This window comes from Rattus rattus, chromosome 9 (genome assembly GCF_011064425.1).
Source record: "Rattus rattus isolate New Zealand chromosome 9, Rrattus_CSIRO_v1, whole genome shotgun sequence".
NCBI lineage: Eukaryota > Metazoa > Chordata > Mammalia > Rodentia > Muridae > Rattus > Rattus rattus.
Window position 1 is genome coordinate 71563332 of NC_046162.1, and position 22070 is coordinate 71585401.

Sequence of the window (22070 nt, forward strand, 5' to 3'; positions counted from 1 at the left end):
ATCAGAGCTGGATGGCTGGTCTGGGTCCAAAGTAAATGCTGAAGAAAATAAAATCAATGGCGTACCAGAGCGCGGCAGGCAGACTGGCCAGGACCAAGCATCTGTCGTGACAGCACCAGGAATCAGCAGACCACCTTAAATCAAGTCATGAAATCTACTCGTTTCTTTGAGAAGCTGTGGAACTCGCTGCTTTGTGGACCAGGCTGGCCTCCAACTCACAAGAGACCTGCCTGGTGGGATTAAAGCCATGAGACACCATGCCCAGCCTATTTTTATTTGAAAACAAAATCATTACTAGATGTGGCAATATACGTTTGTAATCCCAGCATTTAGGAGGCTGAGGCAGGAAGATGCCACAAGTCCAGAGCCATCTCCGAAAACAACACAAAAGGAGGGGCAGAAGAGAATGCTCATCTGTAAAATATTTATAATCCCCGCACTGGGATCCCTGGGGCTTGCTTGCCAACTGTGTTGTGAGCTCCAGGTTCGTGAGAGACCTTGTCTCCAAAGATAGATAGATGGATGGATGGATGGATGGATGATAGACAGACAGACAGACAGACAGAAACTAAGGAGGACCTGCAACACCAGCCTCCACCTTCACATTGTGCACACACTACACACATACACACAGACACAAACCAACCTGTTGCATTCCTTACACTAACTTCTCTTGTCAGTGTGGCCACAATGCTCTTTGATCTCAAAACCTCTAGGATTTAAAGAGCAAACAGCAACTGTGAGCAAACTCCAGGGAGCAACAGTGATAACCAAAATGTCACTCTAAAGTCAGGACGATTCTACACCTGTCTCCTCTTTCCCTCTATCAACACAAAACTGTCTGCTTCACAATTAACTTAAAGGACCCATATGCATTTGTAAAGGTTCAGAAGACTAACAGCTATATTTAACCTCCTCTCTTCTTTCACTGAAATCACTAACAGCCCTCACTGATTCTTTTTCTCTGTGGGGGACGGGGTGTCGTGTCAGTACTGGAAGTTGAGCCCAGGGCCCCGAGATGCTAGAAAAGCACTCTAACACTGAGCTGTACGCCCAGACCCATAACTGATTCTTGATCAGACCCCCCCCAAGATAGCTTCCTTTTGAACTAAACATCCTATGTATACATAGACAACAGTCATAGAAGAACTTAAAAGACAAAATTATATACGAGGTTCTTGGAGCTGACGGACGTAGCTCAGTGGCCTGCCTAGCATTCATGGGTTTTGATTTCCAACATCAACACACCTATAGCCCCAGCACTCAGAGGCAGAGGCAGGAAGATGAGAAGTTCAAACACACCCCAGCTACACTGCAGAATTCAAGACCATCAGTCTCAAGCAGAGCTGGTAAGGCTGGCTCAGCAGACAACAGCACTTGCTGCCCAACCACAGACATGAGTTCAAGCTCTGGACTCACACGGTGGAAAGAGAGAACTAACTCCTGCCAAGCTATCCTCTGACCTCCATGTGGATGCCATGGCATGCCCTTGCCCATATACATGCATGCAGGCATGCAGACTCACACACATGACACACATAAACAATAAAGGTAAAAACCTATTAATAACTGGACTCTAGTCATAGCAAACAAAAAATTTAATAGGTTTGGTCATATTAAATATGCTTAAGTTTCTTTACAAAACAAAGAATATAAACATTTTAGAGCTGGAGATCTGGCTCAGTGGTTAAGAGCACTGACTGCTCTTCCAGAGGCCCTGAGTTCAAATCCCAGCAACCACATGGTGACTCACAACCATCTGTAATGAGATCCGATGCCTTCTTCTGGTGTGTCTGAAGACAGCTACAGTGTGCTTACATATAATAAATAAATCTTTTTTAAAAAAAAAAATTTTAAAGAGAAGAACTCCTGGAAAACTTTGAAATCCTTATTTTTTAAGCTAGCCACATGCCTCTATTTTGGCTGTGGGATTTCCAGAATTATCCTAAATAAGGCTATACTACAAAGTCATTGTGCCAGGACCACAAGAAGAAATTCTGACTGACCCACATGACCCTCAGTGCCCGATGAGCGGCAGGGTCGACGGACAAGCAGAAAGCATGAGGTCTGCCAAAACCACAATGCACAGGACTAGCCTGGCCTGGAACTCACTACATGGTGCAACTGTCATGATTCCTCTGGGAGAAAAAGTTAACAGCATTACCCACCCCAGGGCACATGATTCCAAGATGCCCACTGAGAAATGCCCAAGCTCATTACTCAGCACTTGGGTCACTCACTATCTGACCCCAACCTTAACGTTCTCACACCGCACACACAGACCCCTAATACAGTGAGGCTCTGGCAACACTGCTCTCCTACCCACAGCTTTTCCCCAGCCCCTCTCTGGACCTACCGACATCCTGCCCTGCTTCCAGCAACCGCTTCAAACCAGCCTGCTTCCTTCAGAATTATTGAGCCTCTGGTATCTATTACCTTGGATTATAGACAGTCTGTAAAATGCTTACCTGCCCAATATACCAATATTATGTAATGCCCAATATTATGTAAATCGGTGTCAGGTTTTCTGCCATTTTATCTCCAGGATAACCACCACAGTCACTAAAACTATTCAGTAAGAATTTTAGTTGAATTGTCCAAAGAAGTGACCTAGAATAACTAAAATACCAGGCATACTAAGAACTGTCATGTAATATTTCAGTTGTCACTGGGATGCCACCCATAAAAAGGAATGCAGTATTAGCTTGTATATCATCTGTTTTGCCCAGACTGGAATACGTAACAATTCTATGGAATATACAGAAACCCTGCAAAATAAATTTTATTTATAGTAATATACTTACTATTCAACCAGGCTTGCATTTTTCTCTAAAACATAAAAATCACTGAGCACACACACATACACATACACAAAAGAAAGGAAAGAAAGAAGGAAGGAGGGAGGGAGGGAAAGAGGAAAGGAAGGAAAGAAGGAAGGAAAAAATAAAGAAAATGTAAGGACCAGTGAGATAGCTCAGTCCTGAGGACCTGAGTTCTATCCCCTGGACCCGCATGATGGGAGAAGAGAGCTGACTCCCATACGTTCCCAGAAAACTGTCCATGGATTACATGCGTTCATGCATGCACACAAACTCACATACACACGCACACACACACACACACACTAATAAATGTAAAAATGATTTTTTTTAAGCTGCTAACTATACAAGAAGCATTGGGAGAGACTAAACCTCTGGGAGAAAATTTGAAGAAATCAAGACTGTCAACCACGTTCTATTTCAAATTCCCTCTTCCACAAAGTGGTAATGCTTCCAAACGGATTTCAGTACAGTCAAGAGAAATAGTTTAGGGCTGGACAGATGGCTCAGCAGTTAGAGCACTGCCTGCTCTACCACAGGTCTTAAATTCAATTTCCAGCAACCACATTGTGGCTCACAACCATCTGTCCTGGGGTTTGATGCCCCCTTCTAGCATCCAGGAATACTCACAGATAGAGCACTCATTTACATAAAATAAACAAATCTTTTAAAAATATACATTTTATTTTTCGTGTATTTCATTTCCTTGAGACAGGCTCTCATATGCCATAACTCAGGCTAGCCAAGAACTCCTTGTGTAGCACAGGATCGTGCAGCAATCTTCCTGTCTCAGCCTCCTGAGCACAGGCATAAGCAACATCAGGGCAGGATCACAAAAAAAAACTTTTGAATATATAAAAGAAACATGAAGGACCGCCTACGATCTATTTTGGCAATGATTTGTTTTTATTCATGAGCTAAAACTGAGATCCTTTTTTCCACCCATCACTGACTTTTTCCCTAGCTCGTTTTTCAAAATTGCTAGCACCTCTGGAGATAACCTTGTTTCGGTAATTCCAAATTATTTCCTAAAGAGCTTGAGTGTCCTCCTAAACCATTTAACACCTCTCCTAATGAAGAGAAACACACCCACACTGAGAAGCAAGCAAAGCACACTAAGGAGATCTCAGGCTGGCAAGATGGCTGCCTGAAGGTCTGACAGCACTGACTCCATGTAAATGTGGAGAGGGAAACAAAGGCAAAGTTGTCCTCTGACCTCCACTCAGCACAGCACAAGCGCAAGCGCAATCGCGCACACACACACACACACACACACACACACACACACACACACACACACACACAGAGTTTCGTTTTGTTTTTAAAGAATGAATTCTAGCAAAGATGGTTGTTTTTTCTGATGGGGTCTGTAGCCCAGGATAACCTGGAACTTACTATGTCACCCAGGCTACCTCCAAATTCTAGCTCTTCTTGCCTTAGGCTCAGGAGAGCTGGGATTACTGGGGTGTACTAACCTACCTCGATGATATTTTTATCATCAGACGAACTTTTCCGGCTGGCTATGGTGGTCCACACCAGCAGACAATTGCTGAAGAGAACATGGCAGCGAGATCATAGGATCGAGGTCAACCTGAGATTTCTCACTGAACCCTTTTCTATAATATTATCTAATATTTCTACATTTTACTGCTATAAAACTGCTTCTTTTGTATTTTCTCCTTTCAGATTATCCATATAGATAGGCAAATGAATTAGTTCAAAGTAACTGAGCTTCTTAAAGAGCAAATCAACATGAAAAGGGCCAACTTCCTAATTAAACAAGAATGCTGTCAGGAGCTGTGGATCGAGCCATTATTCCTAGCACTCAGGAGGCGGGGGCAGGCAGATCTCTGAGTTGCAGGCCAGTTTGGTCTACACAGAATTCCAGGCCAGCCACAGTGGCACAGTAAGTGACTCTATGTCAGAAACAAGCAAGGACAGCACACTGGAGGGAGGCGGGAGTGACTGCTCAGCGCACTGGAGGCGGGGGTGACTGCTCAGTGGCTAAGAGCCATCGGTGCTCTCCCGGAGGATCCAGGCTCTATTCTCAGCACCCACATGGTGGCACACATCTAGCAGTTAACTCCATTTCTAAGGGATCCAATGCCCTCTTCTGGCTTCTGTGAGCACTATATGAACATGGTGCAGACATGCAGGCAGGCAAAACACCTCCTCACACAAAACAAAAATAAGTAAGCCCTTAATTAAAAGGGAATAGTGCATTGGGCTAGATGTGGTGGTGCACACCTCTAATGCCAGCACTTGAGAGGCAAAGACAGGTGGATCTGTGAATTTAGAGCCAGCCTAGTTTACATAGTGAAGGATACATGGAAAGACCCTGTCAGAAAGAGAGAAAGAGAGAAACAAGGGAGGGGAAGGGAGAAGGGGAGGGGAGAGGAGAGGAGAGGAGAGGAGAGGAGAGGAGGGAGAGGAGAGGAGAGGAGGAGGAGAGGAGAAGAGAGAGCTGCAGAATGGAAGCAGTGTTTCTTCTGCCTGGCAAAGGTGCCATGGAAACTGGAAATGCTCACAGTGGAGGGGCGGTGGTTGGGTGAAGCTTACATGGGAACTGTATTCTACATCTGCACCTCCTCTGTAAGTCTGAAACTACTCCAAATGTTTATTAAAAGTAAAAATGGGACGCTCTGGGTGGTACCGTTGTAGTTTCTTTCAATTCATCTATCCTTTATAATTTTCAACAAGGAACAAGTTTTATTGTGGCAAAAATAAAAGGGCTTAGAGTCTCGGGAGACTTAGCCCAAGACACAAAGCTGAAGCAACTAGAAATTCTGCAGTAGCTTCTCCTTCCCTTCCCGCTGGGCACTCCTGCCCCCTGTACCCTACTGCTTGGGTTCTTTCTCACTTTTCCTTAGTAAGTCTGAGACCAGGGCTGCAGTGGTGGCTCAGTGGTTAAGAGAACTTACAAAAGGCCTGGATTCAGTCCCTAGAACCCTCATGGTGGCTCGAAACCTCCTACAACTCAGTTCCAGGGGATCTGACGCCCTCTTCTGATCTCAGTGGGCACCAGGCACACACATGGTACACAGACAGACATGCAGCCAAAACACTCAGACACATAAATGTAACAGTCTTCTAGAAGAGCAGGAACCAACCATGCTACTTCCCTACAAACACGAAGTCTGAGGTCATGGAGTCACTTCCAGAGTGTGGCTTACTGTAGGTGCCGGGGAAGGAAAGATGGCTAGAGCAGAAGAGCCGGGCACTCAAGCGCTCCTCTCCCCACATTTCTACATGCACAAAGCCATCATCCTCTCCACACGGTGTCACTACCAGCTCTGCAAGCACACTGGGGTGAGGACCTTCTGCATTTTTAGGATGAAGCAGAGAAGCAAATGCTCCATGGCACCTATCTCCATGTCTACTTCTTCAGACTCCCAACCACACCTGACTTCAGACACAGGGCCCACTGTACCGCCTTCCCTCCCACACCTACCAGTCACCACCTCTCCCCCATCAGTCTTCAAAACTTCTTACATCCACCACTTTTCAAAACCACCAACTTGATCCAAGCCCTCATGGCCCTCCATTTAACTGCCATGAATCCAACTAGTCTCTGATGCCCTCACCCGTTCTTCCAGTCCATCCCCTCACACAATCCCGACCAAGGACAGCATCACTTTCCACTTGGCTCTGTTACTATCCCAGGATGCATGTAATTAGGTTATGCATCTCAAGCCACCTATTCCCACTCTACCCCAGGCTCCTTCATACCCTCTCCTTTCTGTTGCTCTTCATCTGCATATGATCTACATACCACCCTCAGGCTGGATGTTTGCAGATATGCCAAGAAGGCTGCACCAAATCCTCAAGCACCTCACCGGATGCTGCGCTGGGATCCCCACCTCACTCTCTTCTGTTCTTTCATTCCTTAGTGCCTCTTACCAAGAGGGTTAGTTCCTTCCAGCGGGACGCAAAGGGTAGGCTGGGACGCAGGCAGGCTTGCATGGTAAGTTAGGGATGTCTACCACACTGCTTTCCTCAGCCACAAGGGGCATCAGAAGCCCTAACTAATCAAGCTCGAGCCCTCTGCTTCGCCCCTGTGCTTGCCTCCAGGATGGCTGAAGCCTGTGTCACATGTGGCCGGAAGTGCTTGCTAGGCTGAATCTTGGAATCCCTGACCATCGCCTTTAAGCACAATCCCCAATTCCTCTCACGCAGTCAGACGACACCCTCATTACAAGCATGTTCACTGAGCTTGGCCTGGCTATCCTCTAACAATTATCTAGAAGCTGGTTATACTTGCCTTCCCCTGCAAAGCCACATCAACTTTGATTGTGTAACAATGCAACAGAAAAGGACAAAGATGACTCAAATAGGTAAACACGACAGTAAAGGTCAATGAGCTCCAAGAGCCATTTTATACTACTGAACCAGAAACGAATGTTTACAGGACAATGGACTCCTACCAACCTGAGAGTGCAACTGCAAAGTCTGCATTTCTAACCATAGAAACTGGCAAGACACCCTGGGTGCTACTGCAAAATGACATACATCGAAATCTATCAAACACTCATTAATATAAGTATCTTTAAACATAATAGCATACTCCAGAATTTATCCTAGAGATGTGCTCTCAGATAAAGGCATGCACCACCATACTCAACTTAAAATTTGACTTTTTTTTTGAAAGATTTTATTTATTATTATGTATAAGTACACTGTCACTGTCTTCAGACACACCAGAAGAGGGCATCGGATCTCATTACAGATGGTTGTGAGCCACCATGTGGTTGCTGGGATTTGAACTCAGGACCTCTGGAAGAGCAGTCAGTGCTCTTAACCACTGAGCCACCTCTCCAGCCCCCTTTTTTTTTTTTTTTTAAATTTGACATTTATAACATGAAATGTTCACCAACATCCAGTAAGTTTTTAAAGCATCAAATTATTGCATATCATAATTTAAAGTGCGAACATTTTGAAATGGAATGTCAAAAAGAAAAACAACTATTTATGGGTAATAAACCCAAACACTAAACAGTTTCAACACTAAGAGAGTTCCAGGGGCTGGAAAGATGGCTCAGAAGTTCAGAGCATGCTCTGCTCTGCTCTGCAGAGCACCAGAGTTCAGTTCCCAGCACCAATGTCAGGTAGCTGACCAAGACCGTCACTCCAGCTGAAGAGGAGCTACCCCCCCCCACACACACACACACACTATGAATGTAAAAGAAAAGGAAAGCTCAATACACCCAGGAAGCAAGGGCCTGGAATGAGAGCCGAGCAGCCACAAGAAGGAACAGGGCGAGCATCCCTCTGCTGTGCGCTCACCCAGAGCTTGTATGCACTCCTGGGAGAGATGGCTGACCATAGTTACCTCCACCTCGGTTTTCCATTTTTTCTTTTGAAACAGGGTCAATCCTCCTGTCTCAGCCCCTCTAGTTTCAGCTTTTATTAGATTGTGAAGCAGTATCTTAGGATGGCTTGAGATTCCTTATAGTTCAAGAGCTTTCAGCTAGTAACTCTCTAGTCTTCCCAAGTCCCAAGAGTACAGGCAGGACCCTCTCTGCCCTTCTCCATCTTAGTTCTTCTTTCTTTTTTTTCTTAAGTTGTTTTGTTTTGTTTTTTAGTTTTTTGAACTAGTTTTGTGTTTGTGTGTGTGTGTGTGTGTGTGTGTGTGTGCGCGCTGACTTGGCAGTCACTTTGTAAACCAGGCTGGCCTCAAATTCACAGAGATCCACCTGCCACTGGCTCTGAGTGCTGGGCCTAAATAATATGCCACCACCACCTGGCCATTTTAGTTTTTCGGTGGCCAATAATTCACGTGACATAGACTTCCAACCATCTGCACAGCAGACAAATCACACTAACTGCACACATACTCAGACAACTGTGTGTTAATGCCACATGCTACTGTAAACTTCACAAGTATACCCGCTGTGTTCATGTCTCCAGGAGTCACAGGAACAATTTCTGACTCAGCAGTGGACTGTTGCAGGTAAAAGACAGACACGTGAACACATGGAAGAACCAAGGGCCAGGAAGCCTGAGGATAGTTAAACAGACAGAAAAGCCAGGTGTGGCAGCACGCTCTGGTAATCCTAATAAAACCCAGGAGAGGCAGAGGGGAGGAGCCTAAGTTTAAAGACAGTCTGGGCTTCACTGCAAAAGTCTCTCTTAAAACAAAACTAAAAGTAAAGAATGTTCATTTGAACAAAGTACAAAAGATAAAAACTCAAGTTTATACCTAACAGAAGTGTACGCCTAACAGAAGACTGCTGTTGAAAAGACATGGAAAGTAAGTTTAGAGCCCGCTGACAGAGCATGCGTCCTGTGAGCTCACAGTCCAAGGGCACCCAGAGCCAGAAGCAAACTCCCTAGTGAGAGTGAGCAAGTGACCTCCTGGAGAACGCAGAGCTAGAGGCACAGTTACGGTAAAGCCCGTGACAGGCAGGCCGAGGCTTATGTTTAATCCCCAGCACTGCAAAAGAAAAAAGGGAACAAAACAGTGATACAAAGAGATACAGAAATATAAATTTGGGTTTTCTGAGATTGAGTTTTATATAGCCTAAACAGGCCTAGAACTTGCTAAACAGTGGAAGGTAGCCTTGAGCTCCCATTCTCCTACCTCAATCTCCTGATTGCTGAGATTAAGATTTTTACCAGGGTCTGGGGAGATGACTCAGCAGTTAAGAGCACTGACTGCTCTTCCAGAGGTCCTGAGTTCAATTCCCAGCAACCACATGGTGGCTCCCAACCATCTGTAATGGGATCTGATGCCCTCTTTTGGCCTGCTGGCATACATGCAGATAGAGCACTCATGTACATTAAATACATAAATACATACAAACATACATACATACAGCGCCGAGTAAAAGCAGTATAGCATGTAGGAAGAAAGTCCCACCTTTTGTTTCTACTGGTATATTCTTAGTATCTAAATCCTCCAAACTGAGCATGTACAAATACACACTATGCATTTTATACAAGTTTGTATATGTATGGGTGTATATACACACAGTCATGACCCAATGTAAAGAGAAAGCAATTCAATATTTGGCCTTCAGAACACAGGGTGGTTAGCACTTAAGAATGTTGACATAGAAGCTGGCAGATCTCTCCAGTTCCAATCACATGAGACAAAACTGAGCCTCTAGGACATTACTCACTCAGAATAAAAGTACGAGAAGAACCTCCCTCCTTGCTGTTGCCACACTACACTGACAGAGCGTGGCAGACAGTTCCTTGAGAGCTGGCTCTGTCCAATCTGTTCTGGTCACCTGTCTGACCAAGCTGCTCATCATTCCACCTTGTCCCATGTCATCCTTCTAGCCAGACATTCTTATCAAGATGAAGTTTCCAAACACGGCCAAGGTACAATGACCCATAGGTATGAAAATGTCACCATGAAACTGGTCACTTTGCATATTAACAATTAACAAACGGAATGATGAGATGGAGTCTCTCCCGAGCCCTTCTTCAGGTACTGCCGAGGTTTTTCTCCTCGGTGACACTCTCCTAAGCCAGCTCTACTCACCTGCAGGTCACTGCACTGCGTATCACCCAAATCGCCCATCAGAGCTCTTTATAATTTCTGAAAGAGAGAAAACAGCCTTTAAACACCACAGACTGCCAGCTGGGCAGCACTATGATTTAAGGCCCCATTTGATCCGGGCCATACAGCACTACCCTGTCTCCAAAACAAAGTCACAAGAACAAATTAGCAATTGCCATGTCATTGAGGAGTGTCTCTACCCTAGTCACAGCATTTGGTAACTCAGTCAGATGTAGTCATGGACCAAATGGCCTGACACAAGACTCCAAAGATAAGGCTTTCACACGACCACTGAGCCACATAACCTGGGGCGAGGCAGTTTCTCCAGGACTACACTTCCTCATCTGGGCAATAGGAAAGTTGGGAGTAGAGTACTGGCCTGGCATTCATAAGGTCCTGAGTTCAGGTCCTGGAACTAGAGTAGAGACACATGTCAGGAACCCCAGTACTCAAGAAAGTGAGGCAGGGGGATCAAAGGTTCAGGGGTAGGGATGGAGAGATGACTCAGCATGTAATGTTCCTGCAGAGGACTCGGGCTCCCAACACACATGGTGGCTCACACCACCTGTAACTCCACCTCTAGGGGATCCAGAGCCCTCTTCTGTCTCCAAGAGCACCAGACATGCATGTAGAACACATACAGATAAAACACACATACAGATAAAACATTCTATACATAAAATAAAATCTAAAACACTTTTATTTTTAAAAAAACTGTTCTCTGGGCAGTGGTAGCACATGCCTTTAATTTTAGCCCTCAGGAGGCAGAGGAAGGCAAACCTCTGTAGGTTTGAGGCCAGCCTAGTCTAAAAGACAAGTTTTAGGATAGGCAGGACCACACAGAGAAGTTCTGTCTCAAAAAAAAAAAACAAAACAAAAAAAAGTTCAAGGTTTTCCTCAGCTACAGTTCAAAGCCAGCCTGGACTACATGAAATTCTGTCTCAAAATAAGGAAGGAAAGAAAAAGGAAATGAGAAAGTAAAACTAACCAGAGATAAAAGAGCACCTTAGTTAGACCTCAGCAGAAGCAAAGGCAGGCAGTTTTCTGTGAGTTCGAAGCCAGCCTGGTCTACAAAGAGAGTTCCAGGACAGCCAGAGCCACACAGAGAAACCCTGTCTCAAAGCACACACAATAAATAATTAAACAAAACAGAAAATAAAAGACGAACAAACAAAACTTTCCCCAGCCTGACCCTATGCTAAATGTCTAAGACTAATAGCACAGTTCCACAGTAGCTTGTCACCAATGCTTCTCAGCACCGCAGAGCAGAACAGGCATCCGGTGTCTACTTCAAACCCATGCCTGCTAAACTTCTCACTCCACTTCCACTCTTGCCTTACACTTTAGGATCAGAGGCCTTCCAAAAACTAAATGACACATATAATTTGTCTGTGTAAAAGCCACATGCGTACAGTTATCCATGGAAGCCATGGAGTTATAGGCAGCTGTAAGCCACTCAATGTGGGTGCTGGGTAGCAAACTCAGGTCCTCTAGAAGAGAAACAAATATTCTTAACCACTGAGCCAACTAGCTCTCCAGGCCCTTTTTTATTTTAAACTATATATATGTGTGTGTGTGTGTGTGTGTGTATATGTATATATATATATGTATATATATGTATGTATGTGTATGTATATGTGTATGTGTATGTATATATATACATACATATATATATACATATATACACACACATACATACATATATACATTCATATATATTTATATACATAAACACACTCAAGTGTTGCTCAATTTAACTTACCATATGCATGCATGATTTTTTAAACTGTATTATTTATAAATTCACCTGACAGGCTGTGTTTACAAAAACACTTCCACCATAAGCTGTATTTCCACAAACCAGAGTAAAAAGTGAAAAGGTCAATTCAGACGTGATAAGACAACGAAAGTATGGCACAGAGATAAACTCACAGTCATTCACACTTCAGAGCAGAGTCAGTACAAGAGCCGGTGAGGACAGGAGCGAGGCTCGGGGGTAACAGTACTCACTGCCCAAGCCTGACAGCCTGAGTCAGTCTGCAGATCCCATGGAAAGGTGGAACCAGAGAGCCGACTCCACAACGCTGTCTTTTGACCTCTGCACATACACATGCATACACACACTGAAACTCTAGATACACACACACACACACACACACACACACACACACACACACGATGAATCATGTCTTTTATTCAAAAGCAAGACAAATTTCTGTCTCACCAGACTTCCTGATCTTAGAGAAATGAACCCAGTATGTTTACAAGTGTGAACAAGTTGATAAGACTTTGATTTAAATTGGAAACTTCCCATTTCTTTCAGGTAACTAGAAGTATAACAAATACTTGACATGAATATAACCTAAGTATTTACATATATGCATGTATATATTAAACAACACGAATGTAACATATATGCAGGTAGTCTTCATGCTGTGTCAGTGGTAGTCTTAAAAAGAAGAATACTGAGTATCAGACTGTGGATTTACAAAGTCTTCGCTCAGCCACCCCTGCAGTGGCAGGAGCAGCGTCTTGTGCTGCGGCGAGCACACGCTCCAGAAGCTATCCTGACGCCCCCACACACTGAAGGGACCAGTAAGCTGAGGTGGCCACTCTCTACATTACCCCTCTCTTCTAGAAAACACCTCAAAATATGACTTAGCAACCCAATTACGTTTGCAAGCATGTTTACCTAAGTTTATGAAAATAAACAACCCTAAGAATCTTATTTCTCGCACTGGGCCTGCATTTGGATTTGAGTGACAGACAATTACGGGCTGATTTGCATTCAGTGTTAATGTCGAGCCTACCTGAACAGAGAACACAGGTGCACTTATAAGATTTAGTCAACTCCCTGAGGATCCCTGTGCACTAGTCTCAGCTCTTCATGAAAACACTAGTTTATAATTTTTTTCTAGACATTTTTATTTTATGTGATGAGTATATGTATGTCTGTGTATCACATATGTATGTGCCTAGTGCCCAGAGGTCAGAATAGGGTGTTGGGTCCCCTGGAACAGATGATACTAAGTGACTGTGTAGATGCTTCGACCTGAATCCAGGTCCTATGCAAGAGCTTTTAACCACTGAGCCATCTCGCCAGCGCATGGGCTGCAGACCTTAGAGCTTCTCAAGGCCCTCCGCAAGCAGGAATGGCTTCTCCTGTTTAGCATTGTTCCCCAATCCACTGAAAACTGGACAGTCTGGATATATATGCAGACTTTAAAGACGATGACTGAATTCATTTAAGCTATCTGAAGATGAAATTTCTTACTAACAATGGCAAAAGGTAATAGAGAGGTACCAGACTGTATTAATGGACTCTTCTACAACACAACCTTTCCTAAAAATAGTGCCCGAGCTTATCAGTCAAAAGACAGCCAGGAAAGTCATGTCTTCACTCAGCTCAAAGACAGTCTTTACTCTACAGGAGCCTTCGACGCTGTGGTATTTCCCATTTTAGAATACTTCACGTAACATGCCTGGTGGCCAACCAGCAGCTTCACTTGGAAGAGAACAATAACACTTGTGTGCATGTGTGGAAACTGTAAAAGAATGTCTGGACACACGTCAGGCTGAGGAACAGTAGCCCCGCAAGATTACCTACTCTGTAAATACTCAACTTTTAAACTACAAGTGAACACTTCTGGGGCAAAAAACAGATCCGTGGCTCCTAACCACAGAACTACCTATTTGTTTCGAACAAAACAAGAGGGGAGTTCACACTGGGAGGTCCGAGGCAAGAATATGCCTCTATCCACACACTGAAAACAAATTTAAAACTCTATATTTGCTCTGCCAAAAATTAAAATTAAAATAGGCACTGCTGAGTTTCAGCACAAGTGGAAGTGCTATGTGCTAGAAGACCCCTGATCTCTGTCCACCTTGCTTTCCCAATTCCCACCCCCCTTACTGTATTTTAAGGGCAAAGTGACAACTATATGCTTGAAGCTTGAGGGGCTGGGGAGTACAGCTGATTCTGGTACTAGATACGAAAAGTTGGTGAGGATTTTAAAACCTAAATGTCCAAATGTGTGGGGGGTGGGCCTAAATAAATCTACAATAAGCCAACTGACCATAATAATTACTTACACTTCTCCAAAGCAGCCACAGTGAGGTATTGTTAGGTTGAGAAAATGGTTGAAAACTGTAACAAGCTTCTCTCTCCCTGGTCACAGTACGAACTGTTCACTAATATACAAATGTCCTTTAAACCAAGGCATTACACCAGGTATAACTTTAATTCCAGCATTCGGGAGTTCAAGGCCAGCCTTGCCTACTTAGCCAGCCAAAGCTACAATACTGATACCATTTCCTTCTCTCTGTGTGTCTCTCTGTCTCTGTCTCTGTCTCTGTCTCTCTCTCTCTCTCTCTGTCACACACACACAAATCACAGTATTACATGGGGTAAATCAAACAATAATCCGAATTTACACACCATATATAATCAGAAGTGATGTCCCCTAATCAACAGAGAATTTAACACTTTCGTTTTTTTGTTCTAAAGTACTACCAGACATTTACTATTCAGCCTTCTAGAAAACAGAAGGGGCTGAAGGTGTGGCTCAGTGGTTCTGCACTTTCCTAGGATGTGTGAGGTCATTAGGCCTCATACATACCAGCACAACGAAACAAACAAACAAACAAACAAACAAAAAAAACCTAAGAAAAATAAAAATGGAAGCATTTGCTTGCGGAAAAATATCACTCCCAATGATAAAGGATACACTCCCGTAAGTATCCCACAAACTATGGGTGTGCAGACTTCATCTACCCAACTTCTTAAGCCAGTGTGGGGCAGGCAACGGACGTGCAAACAGATCAAATCCAATTAAGGTTACACCAGGAAATGTGAAGAGGCAAACTATAATTACTCCTGGAAAAGACACTGATCAAGGATAGCCTCAAATAACATTTGGCGCGACATAAGCTTCCCTCTGTAGGAATAAGTTGGAGCCACTAAAAAGGATGGTATGTCTTTCCTAAATCTAGCCTTGCCCGGATCCCAACTGGCTAGGGCTGATCTACATGGAAAGGGGCTTCAGCCTGACCCCTTGGGTTGGTTACAAGAAAGAGGGGGAACAACAGGGCATAGTTTTCAACTTCAGTCTCACCTTGTACATCTCACCGGCTCTGTAGTTCATTAGTGATCAATTACTTCATCCAATTCCTGGGGCAAACAGAAAAGTGGAAAATGGCTATGCAACACCAGTTGAAGCTGCTACCAGAAGCAAACATTTTATAGCCCCTTAGCAAAAGAACATAGAGACTTCAAGTGGAAAAAGTTATTAAAAAAAAAAAAAGTACAGTATGAAGCTCTAGAGGGGAAAAAAATTTGCCTCCTTTACCTAAAATTGAAAATATTTTCTTTCAGCAACAGACTAGAAAATAGTCTTCAACCTTTAACATAATAAATCCATCTATTCTGCATTTATTAGTCTTGCTTTCAAAAATAAAAGGAGGGAGGAAAAATCAAGGAGGGGGGGAAGCTATTCATATGAGTGAAGAAAGAGCAAAATCAAAATCAAGAAGAAACTAGGCCAGATAACGTCTCCCTCTTCCCCCAGCTGCTCCCGGAATTCACTATCTCTGGAGTTACACTTTTGATTACATTAATGGCTTGCCTAAAAAAGTGTAACTTTGCAAGAAAGAAAGGATGCCAATTTCGGAGTTCAACAAAAAAACTTACAAGGTTCCCAACCCAAAAGCAATCTGAAGACTCTGGCTTTAAGCCCTGTCTGAGAGGACCCTCGGCAAAGGCCAGGGGGCAGAAGACTCAACTCGTTTTGGGGGAGAAAAATCAGTTCCTAGTTAGAACTGAGTGTCCGAGCCCTTGAGGATAAAGAGAGAGAGAGAGAAGGAAAGAAAGGGCCCTTTTGAGACACCTCCAGGAAGAGATAGTGCATTTGTTTTTGTAGATGTGTTCACCGGCCACGCACGTCCCAGAAGGGGGGCGGGGAGAGGGGGACCACAGTGAATCTCGGGCAGAGCCCTCTGCTGGGGAAGGACGCCCCCTGACCCACTTTTCCTGCTGTCCCCTTCCCTGGGGTCGCCGACCCACCCCGGATGGAAGTGCTAACCCGGAGGGCTGCACCGCGCGCGGCGTGGGAGGGCGCCCGCTCCCCACCCTAAGCCGCGACCCTGGGGCGCGGGGCTTGCGGGGACCCCGGGTCGGCCCGTGCCGGAGCAGCCTCGCGCGGGCTCCCAGGTTCCCCCGAGCCTCGGGCATGTGCAAGGACCTCCGGGCCACCGCCTGGGTCCCTGGCGCCTCAGCCCCCCAGCGGAGGGAAAAGGAGATTGAGGAGGGGAAGAAGCAGTAAACAGCTCCAGCGTCCGGGCCTCGCCTCTGAGAGAGCCCCGCTCCCCAGGCCCTGCCGCCGGCCGTCGGGACCCCCCGCTGTTCCCGGGGCCGCGCTGTCCCGGACCCTGAGCACCCGAGGAGAGTCCAGGCCTCTCCCCGGATGGCTCTGGAGGCTCCTGAAGCGACCCGGGCAGCGGAGAACGGGGAAGTCAGGACTTACCTGTCATTACTTTCTACGCCATCTTGGATCCACTTGTCAACGTCCCCACAAAGCATTATGGGTAAGAAAGAGCCTTTAAAGTGACTCCCCCTCGGCCCCCGACTCCCGCCTCCCGCCGCCGGCGCCGCCCCCTCCGGCCGCACCTCCCTCCGGAAAGTTGGCCCCAGAGGCCAGCCCGGCCCCCTTCAGCGCCAGCGGGACTTCTCAAGGAACACCCCCACACACACACCCAGTTTTCCAACTGTGCCTTTGGGGTGCTCTCTCTTCCCCCCTTGCCCCTATCTCCCCTATCTCCTACGAGAGCTGCTGTCTGCTCCGCCACGATCCTGCCCTAGGTGCCAGATACCCTACTCCAGCATTCAATCAACGCGGAGTGTCCCGGACGCGGGTGGTGTGCGAGCCGGCTAGCGGATGCATAGATGTATGCAGGGATGCATGAGCGCATGCATGCGCACGCCTGCGAGCGGTCCCCCAGCTCCAGGTCCTTGCTAACGCTCGCGCTTCCCGCCCCGGGGCATCCGCCACGCATGTCGCACCCGCGCGCGGGGACAGTGTTGGTATCCTTAGAAGCCACTCTGGGCCCCTAGGATCCCAGGAACTTAGGAAACGCCGAGTCAACCGGCCCGCAAAGCACAATTGGGGTCTGGGGAGGTTAAGCTAAATGCAACTTTTACCCCCAGTTTACTCAGCCTCGCACGGTCCCCTCCTCTCGGCGGGTAACGTGATCCTCGACCCTCTAGGTGGAAGGACCCCTCCCCTAGGAATGTGGCATTGGGCTCCGTAGGACTCAGCCGGGTTAGAGTCCAAATTGTGGACTGTGACTTCCCCATGCAGGTAACTCAGGGGAACCTGGCTGCAGGGTCCGGGTGGGGCATGGATGCGCGCCTGAGCCGGGAGGGGGTCCCCCCCCGACGGGTTGGGGGGCAGTGCCTACCGCGTTCCAACTGTCCTGTTCCCACAAGGCGGCGACCCCAGGCGGCGGGACAAGGTAGAGGGCGGGCGCCACGCTGGCTCCGGGCAGAGAGAGGAGGGGGATGTCCAGAGTGGCTTGGAGGCGACCAGGACGCAGGAAGTAGGAGGCGACCGTGCGCCGGCAACGGACCTTTGCAAGCATCCCGCGGGCATCTGCTTTCTGGTTGCAAGACAAGCCCCGCGCTTTCCCCGCCCCTCCCGTTTGCTTCAGACGAGCGACACCTAGCTCAGGTGACCACCCGCTTTGCTCCCTGAAGTACCAGCTTCTTGCAGCCCTTGTCCTGTCAGATATGTAGGTCTGTTCATTAACTCCCCACCCCCACCCTGTACGCTGTCTTCCTCCAGTGTCAGCATTTGCTGAGTTTGAGAACCTCTAGATGCTCGCTTCCCCGGAGCAAGATTTGTGTCCAAAAGAAAATGCTCTGAGACTTCCGGGTAGAGGCTGTGTTTAGCTTTGGAGAGGGTTTAATCCCCATAAATAAATGAATAAATAAATAAATAAATAAATAAATAAATAAATCTCCAACACGCCAAAGGTTGCGAACAAAATACTGTTAAGTGACTCTCTAAATTCAAAGATACTGTGGGCAACAGGCATTATCACGTAAGCACTCTCTTTTCGGTGCAAGGGGAGAGTCTTAGATCTGCCTTGTTTAGGCACCTCTGGACCCCACCAGAGGTGTTTGGGGGCTACAGGGGTGATTGCTAACAACCTCTGCCCGTAGGGAGCCAAAAGCTCTACCATTCCATTGTCTCAGCCCGGAGAGACCAGTGAGGTGTGGACTCGTTAAACCATTGGCCCCGGGTCACTCTTGAAGGAGGGAGCAGGTGAGTCATTCCAGCAGACTAGGAAGAGGCAACCAAGGGAGGAACCTCCCCTGAGTCACCGCTTTGCCGAGCTCCTGAGAAGCTCCAATTGGGCTGGAGACTGGAGCCAAGAGCTCTGGATACCTCTAGGGTGGTCAAGGTGTCCCCTCCCTGTCCCTTTGCTCTCCTCCCTGCCAAGGAAGGTTCCCACGTCCTGTCTCCAGGGTACCCTAGTTGCTCCCCCTCCAGTTCCTGCCCTTCTTTAGCCACTAGGATGCACTAATATAATGATTGGCAACTTCAAGTGGGCGATCTGAGCTTCCTTGTAAGTAAGTAATCAACCGAAGCACACGGGCTGTGCCTGCCAAGCTGCCTCTTTGGTAGGTAGTCTTTCTTTGCTTTAGAAAAGCTTCGGCCCAAAGACAGGCTCCATTTATGTCACTGCCTCTAGTTCTGGCAGGTTCTTGTCCCAGATGCCACCGTTACCTGTGCTGAGAGACCCTCCTAACTCCCCGCTCTGGGCCTGCCCTTACACCCTGATGTCTATCTGACCAACTCAGATAGACATTCGTATTTTACATTTGTAAAATACAAATCAGGCCGTGGGACACCCCCCCCCTTACGTCTTCACGTCACAATTGAGACGGGCCTAAGTTCCCAGCCGTGGCCTACAAGCTCAATATGAGATCGCCCTGCCTTCCCTCCCTCCATGATGAGTCCCGTGTGGCCTCCCTCTTCCCGACATCACCACCCCAAGTCCCTCCCCTGAGAAAAATATTTCCCTCCATCTGTCAGTCATCATCTCATCATCCAGGTCTCTGTCCATGACACTCCTCCAAAAGGACCTTTGCCGTCCCCTGAAATGAGACAAGCCACTCCGTTCTACCATTATTAGAAACCATCCATTTGTTTAATCGTCTGACCCCACTCCCATAGATGCTTAGCAAATGTTTGCTGGCAAACTTTTTATCAGCGCATGTCGGTAAGGAGACAGTGATGGTGCCTGAAGCGGACTGACCATCTTCTCAGATTTCTCTGATCACGTTCAGCTAGGGGCAACTCAGCTGCTGTTAACTTGACTCTGTTCTGCTTCTGAGCTGATTGACACCGGCAGCCCTGGTTCTCTCTTCCTTCCCTGTGTTCTCTTCTCCCTCATCACCCACGGCCCCGCCTTCTTAGTTTGAAGACTGGCAGGACTCAGTCTCTAGGCCTCTCTCCTTCAGGTATATTGTCTAGTCACCTCTTTCCTGGATTTAAATGTTCACGCCAGAAAGGGATTCCTGGGCGTTTTCTAACACTCTCCTGCTTCCTCCTGAGTGTGAGAGTCTGTGCATCATCAACTTCCTGGTATCTCTCATAGACACTTCAAACCCAATGTTCTTATAATAGGCAGGCTAGAAGCTAATAACCCTGACTCCTGATCGTCCTGCCTCTGCTTCCCAAGTCGTGAGATTACAAATATATACCACCAGGCTCCCTGACTACAATTCAGCTTTACTTTGTTTTCTTGTTCTTTGGCTTGATTTGTATGTGCAATATGTGTGTGTATGTACATCAGTATATACATATGGTGAGGTCAGAAGAAGGTATCAGCTGTCATCCTCTCTCGGGGACCCTAAAGCTCTCTGTTTCAGTTAGACTGGCTGGAAAGGAAGCTTCCGGAATCTGCACATGTCTGCTGTCCAATGGTTATGGGCACACCCCTCTTTTCCCAGCTTTTTCTGTGTGCATGCTGGCAATGTGAACTCAGGTCTCCATGTTTGTACAGCAAATGTTCTTACCCGCCGCCATCCTGTGAGAGACAGTTCTATCCTACAGGGTGGGTCCTCAGGATCCATGTCAGATCACCAGGCTTGGTAACAGGCACCTTTCTTTACCCACTGAGCCATCTTGCCTGCCCTCTTTGTGTTTTTGTTGAGCTGGCCCAGAACCCTCAATCTTCCTGCCTCACCTCCCCCACTGCCCCATTACACCCAGCTCTTCAGCCTCCATTTTTTTTGAGAATCTACACAGCTCAGGGCTTTGTTTCCAGTAGTTTGGATTCTCCACTCACTCCTGACGGCCATTCCCATTTTGCTGTAACAACTCTAAGGGGTTGCTGCTGTCTCTCTGTCTTATTTTAAGTTGCAGGAGTCTTACGCATAAGCCATATTTCTTCCCCTGTTTTGTTTAACGAGGCCTTTTCACCTAACAAAATAGGCATTTACCTGCAGTGGAAGATAACCTCATGATAGCCCGAAAGGGGTTTCTAGAAAAATTCTGCAAATAGAGACTGAGATGGCTCAGCAGTTAAAGCAAGCATGAAGAATGGGATTCAGATTCCCAGAAACTTAGATAATGCCCAGTAGGAACGGTGGCCTCAGAAGGTGGACACAGGACGGGTATGAAGAAATAAGGAAGCCAGACACGATGGAGCGCTTATAACAGCACTTAAGAAGCAGAGACGGGCGGATCTCCGTGAGTTCAAGACCATAGTCTACACAGTGAGTTGCAGGTCACCCAGAGCTATCTAGCGAGAACCAGTCTCAAACAAACAAGCGAAAAAGAAAGGAAAAGAAATAATGGCAAGGCATGATGGGAAGGTAAGACAAATTCTCTTGCATCTAGGAGTTTTAAGTCAGTCTCAACAGAATAACCAAACCCTATCTTAAAAAGTAAAAGAAGGGGTTGGGGATTTAGCTCAGTGGTAGAGCGCTTGCCTAGGAAGCGCAAGGCCCTGGGTTCGGTCCCCAGCTCAAAAAAAAAAAAAAAAACCCAAAAAAAAAAAAAAAAAAAGTAAAAGAAATAGATAATAATGATTGGAAGAATAAATAAATAAAATGTCTATGATTGAAACATTTGATAACAGGGAAGGTTGGCCACTAGTGAAGTAAACGTTTTTCAAGGCTCTCCTTACATCGTCTGGAGATAAGGTTCAAGCATCGGCGAGTGTTAGGCATAAAGCAAGCAACACACGTTGGAAATCACATGAAGAACGGTGAAAGTAAGGTGTAGCCAAGCTAATTGCGGGAAGACAATTTGAATAAGAATATTCAGTTCGAAAGATGGCAAAATTAAAAGGATGCAAAAAAGAAAAGACTGTCAGGACTCCAAGATGGCTCATTGGTTAAAGGCGCTTGCAGCCCAACCATGTAAGTTTTCCCCAGGACCCAGTATCTTCTTCCCAAATGGAAGGAGAGCGACACCTTCAAAACACGTCCTCTGATCTGCATGAATGTCACGATGTGCTCTACACACACACACACACACCATAAACAAAATAAAATTCAATTAAAAAAATAAAGACCTGTTGTTGCTATCGATGCCTAATACATGCATATATGCAGATAAACACATACGTGTGTGTGTGTGTGTGTGTGTGTGTGTGTGTGTGTGTATAATTCGAATGTTTAGAAACCTTTGCTGTCAACTTAGGGGGAAAAGCCTGCTCTGTTGAGTTGTGCA

General features: G+C 46.3%; 1 protein-coding gene across 4 annotated transcripts in view; it reads right to left on the reverse strand.

Annotated features, from left to right (window-relative positions):
- Helz (helicase with zinc finger) overlaps nucleotides 1-16924 on the reverse strand; it is a 138227-nt gene extending 121303 nt beyond the window's left edge. For 3 of the 4 annotated variants that reach the window (XM_032913924.1, XM_032913925.1, XM_032913921.1), the window contains exons 1-3: nucleotides 16848-16924; nucleotides 15441-15496; nucleotides 10309-10365 (exon numbers count right to left, since the gene is read on the reverse strand). The gene's annotated coding sequence lies outside the window, so the exon portion shown is untranslated. The remainder of the gene's footprint in view (nucleotides 1-10308; nucleotides 10366-15440; nucleotides 15497-16847) is intronic. The other variant, XM_032913923.1, reaches the window with a different exon arrangement.
- Between the last annotated feature and the right edge of the window lie 5146 nt (nucleotides 16925-22070).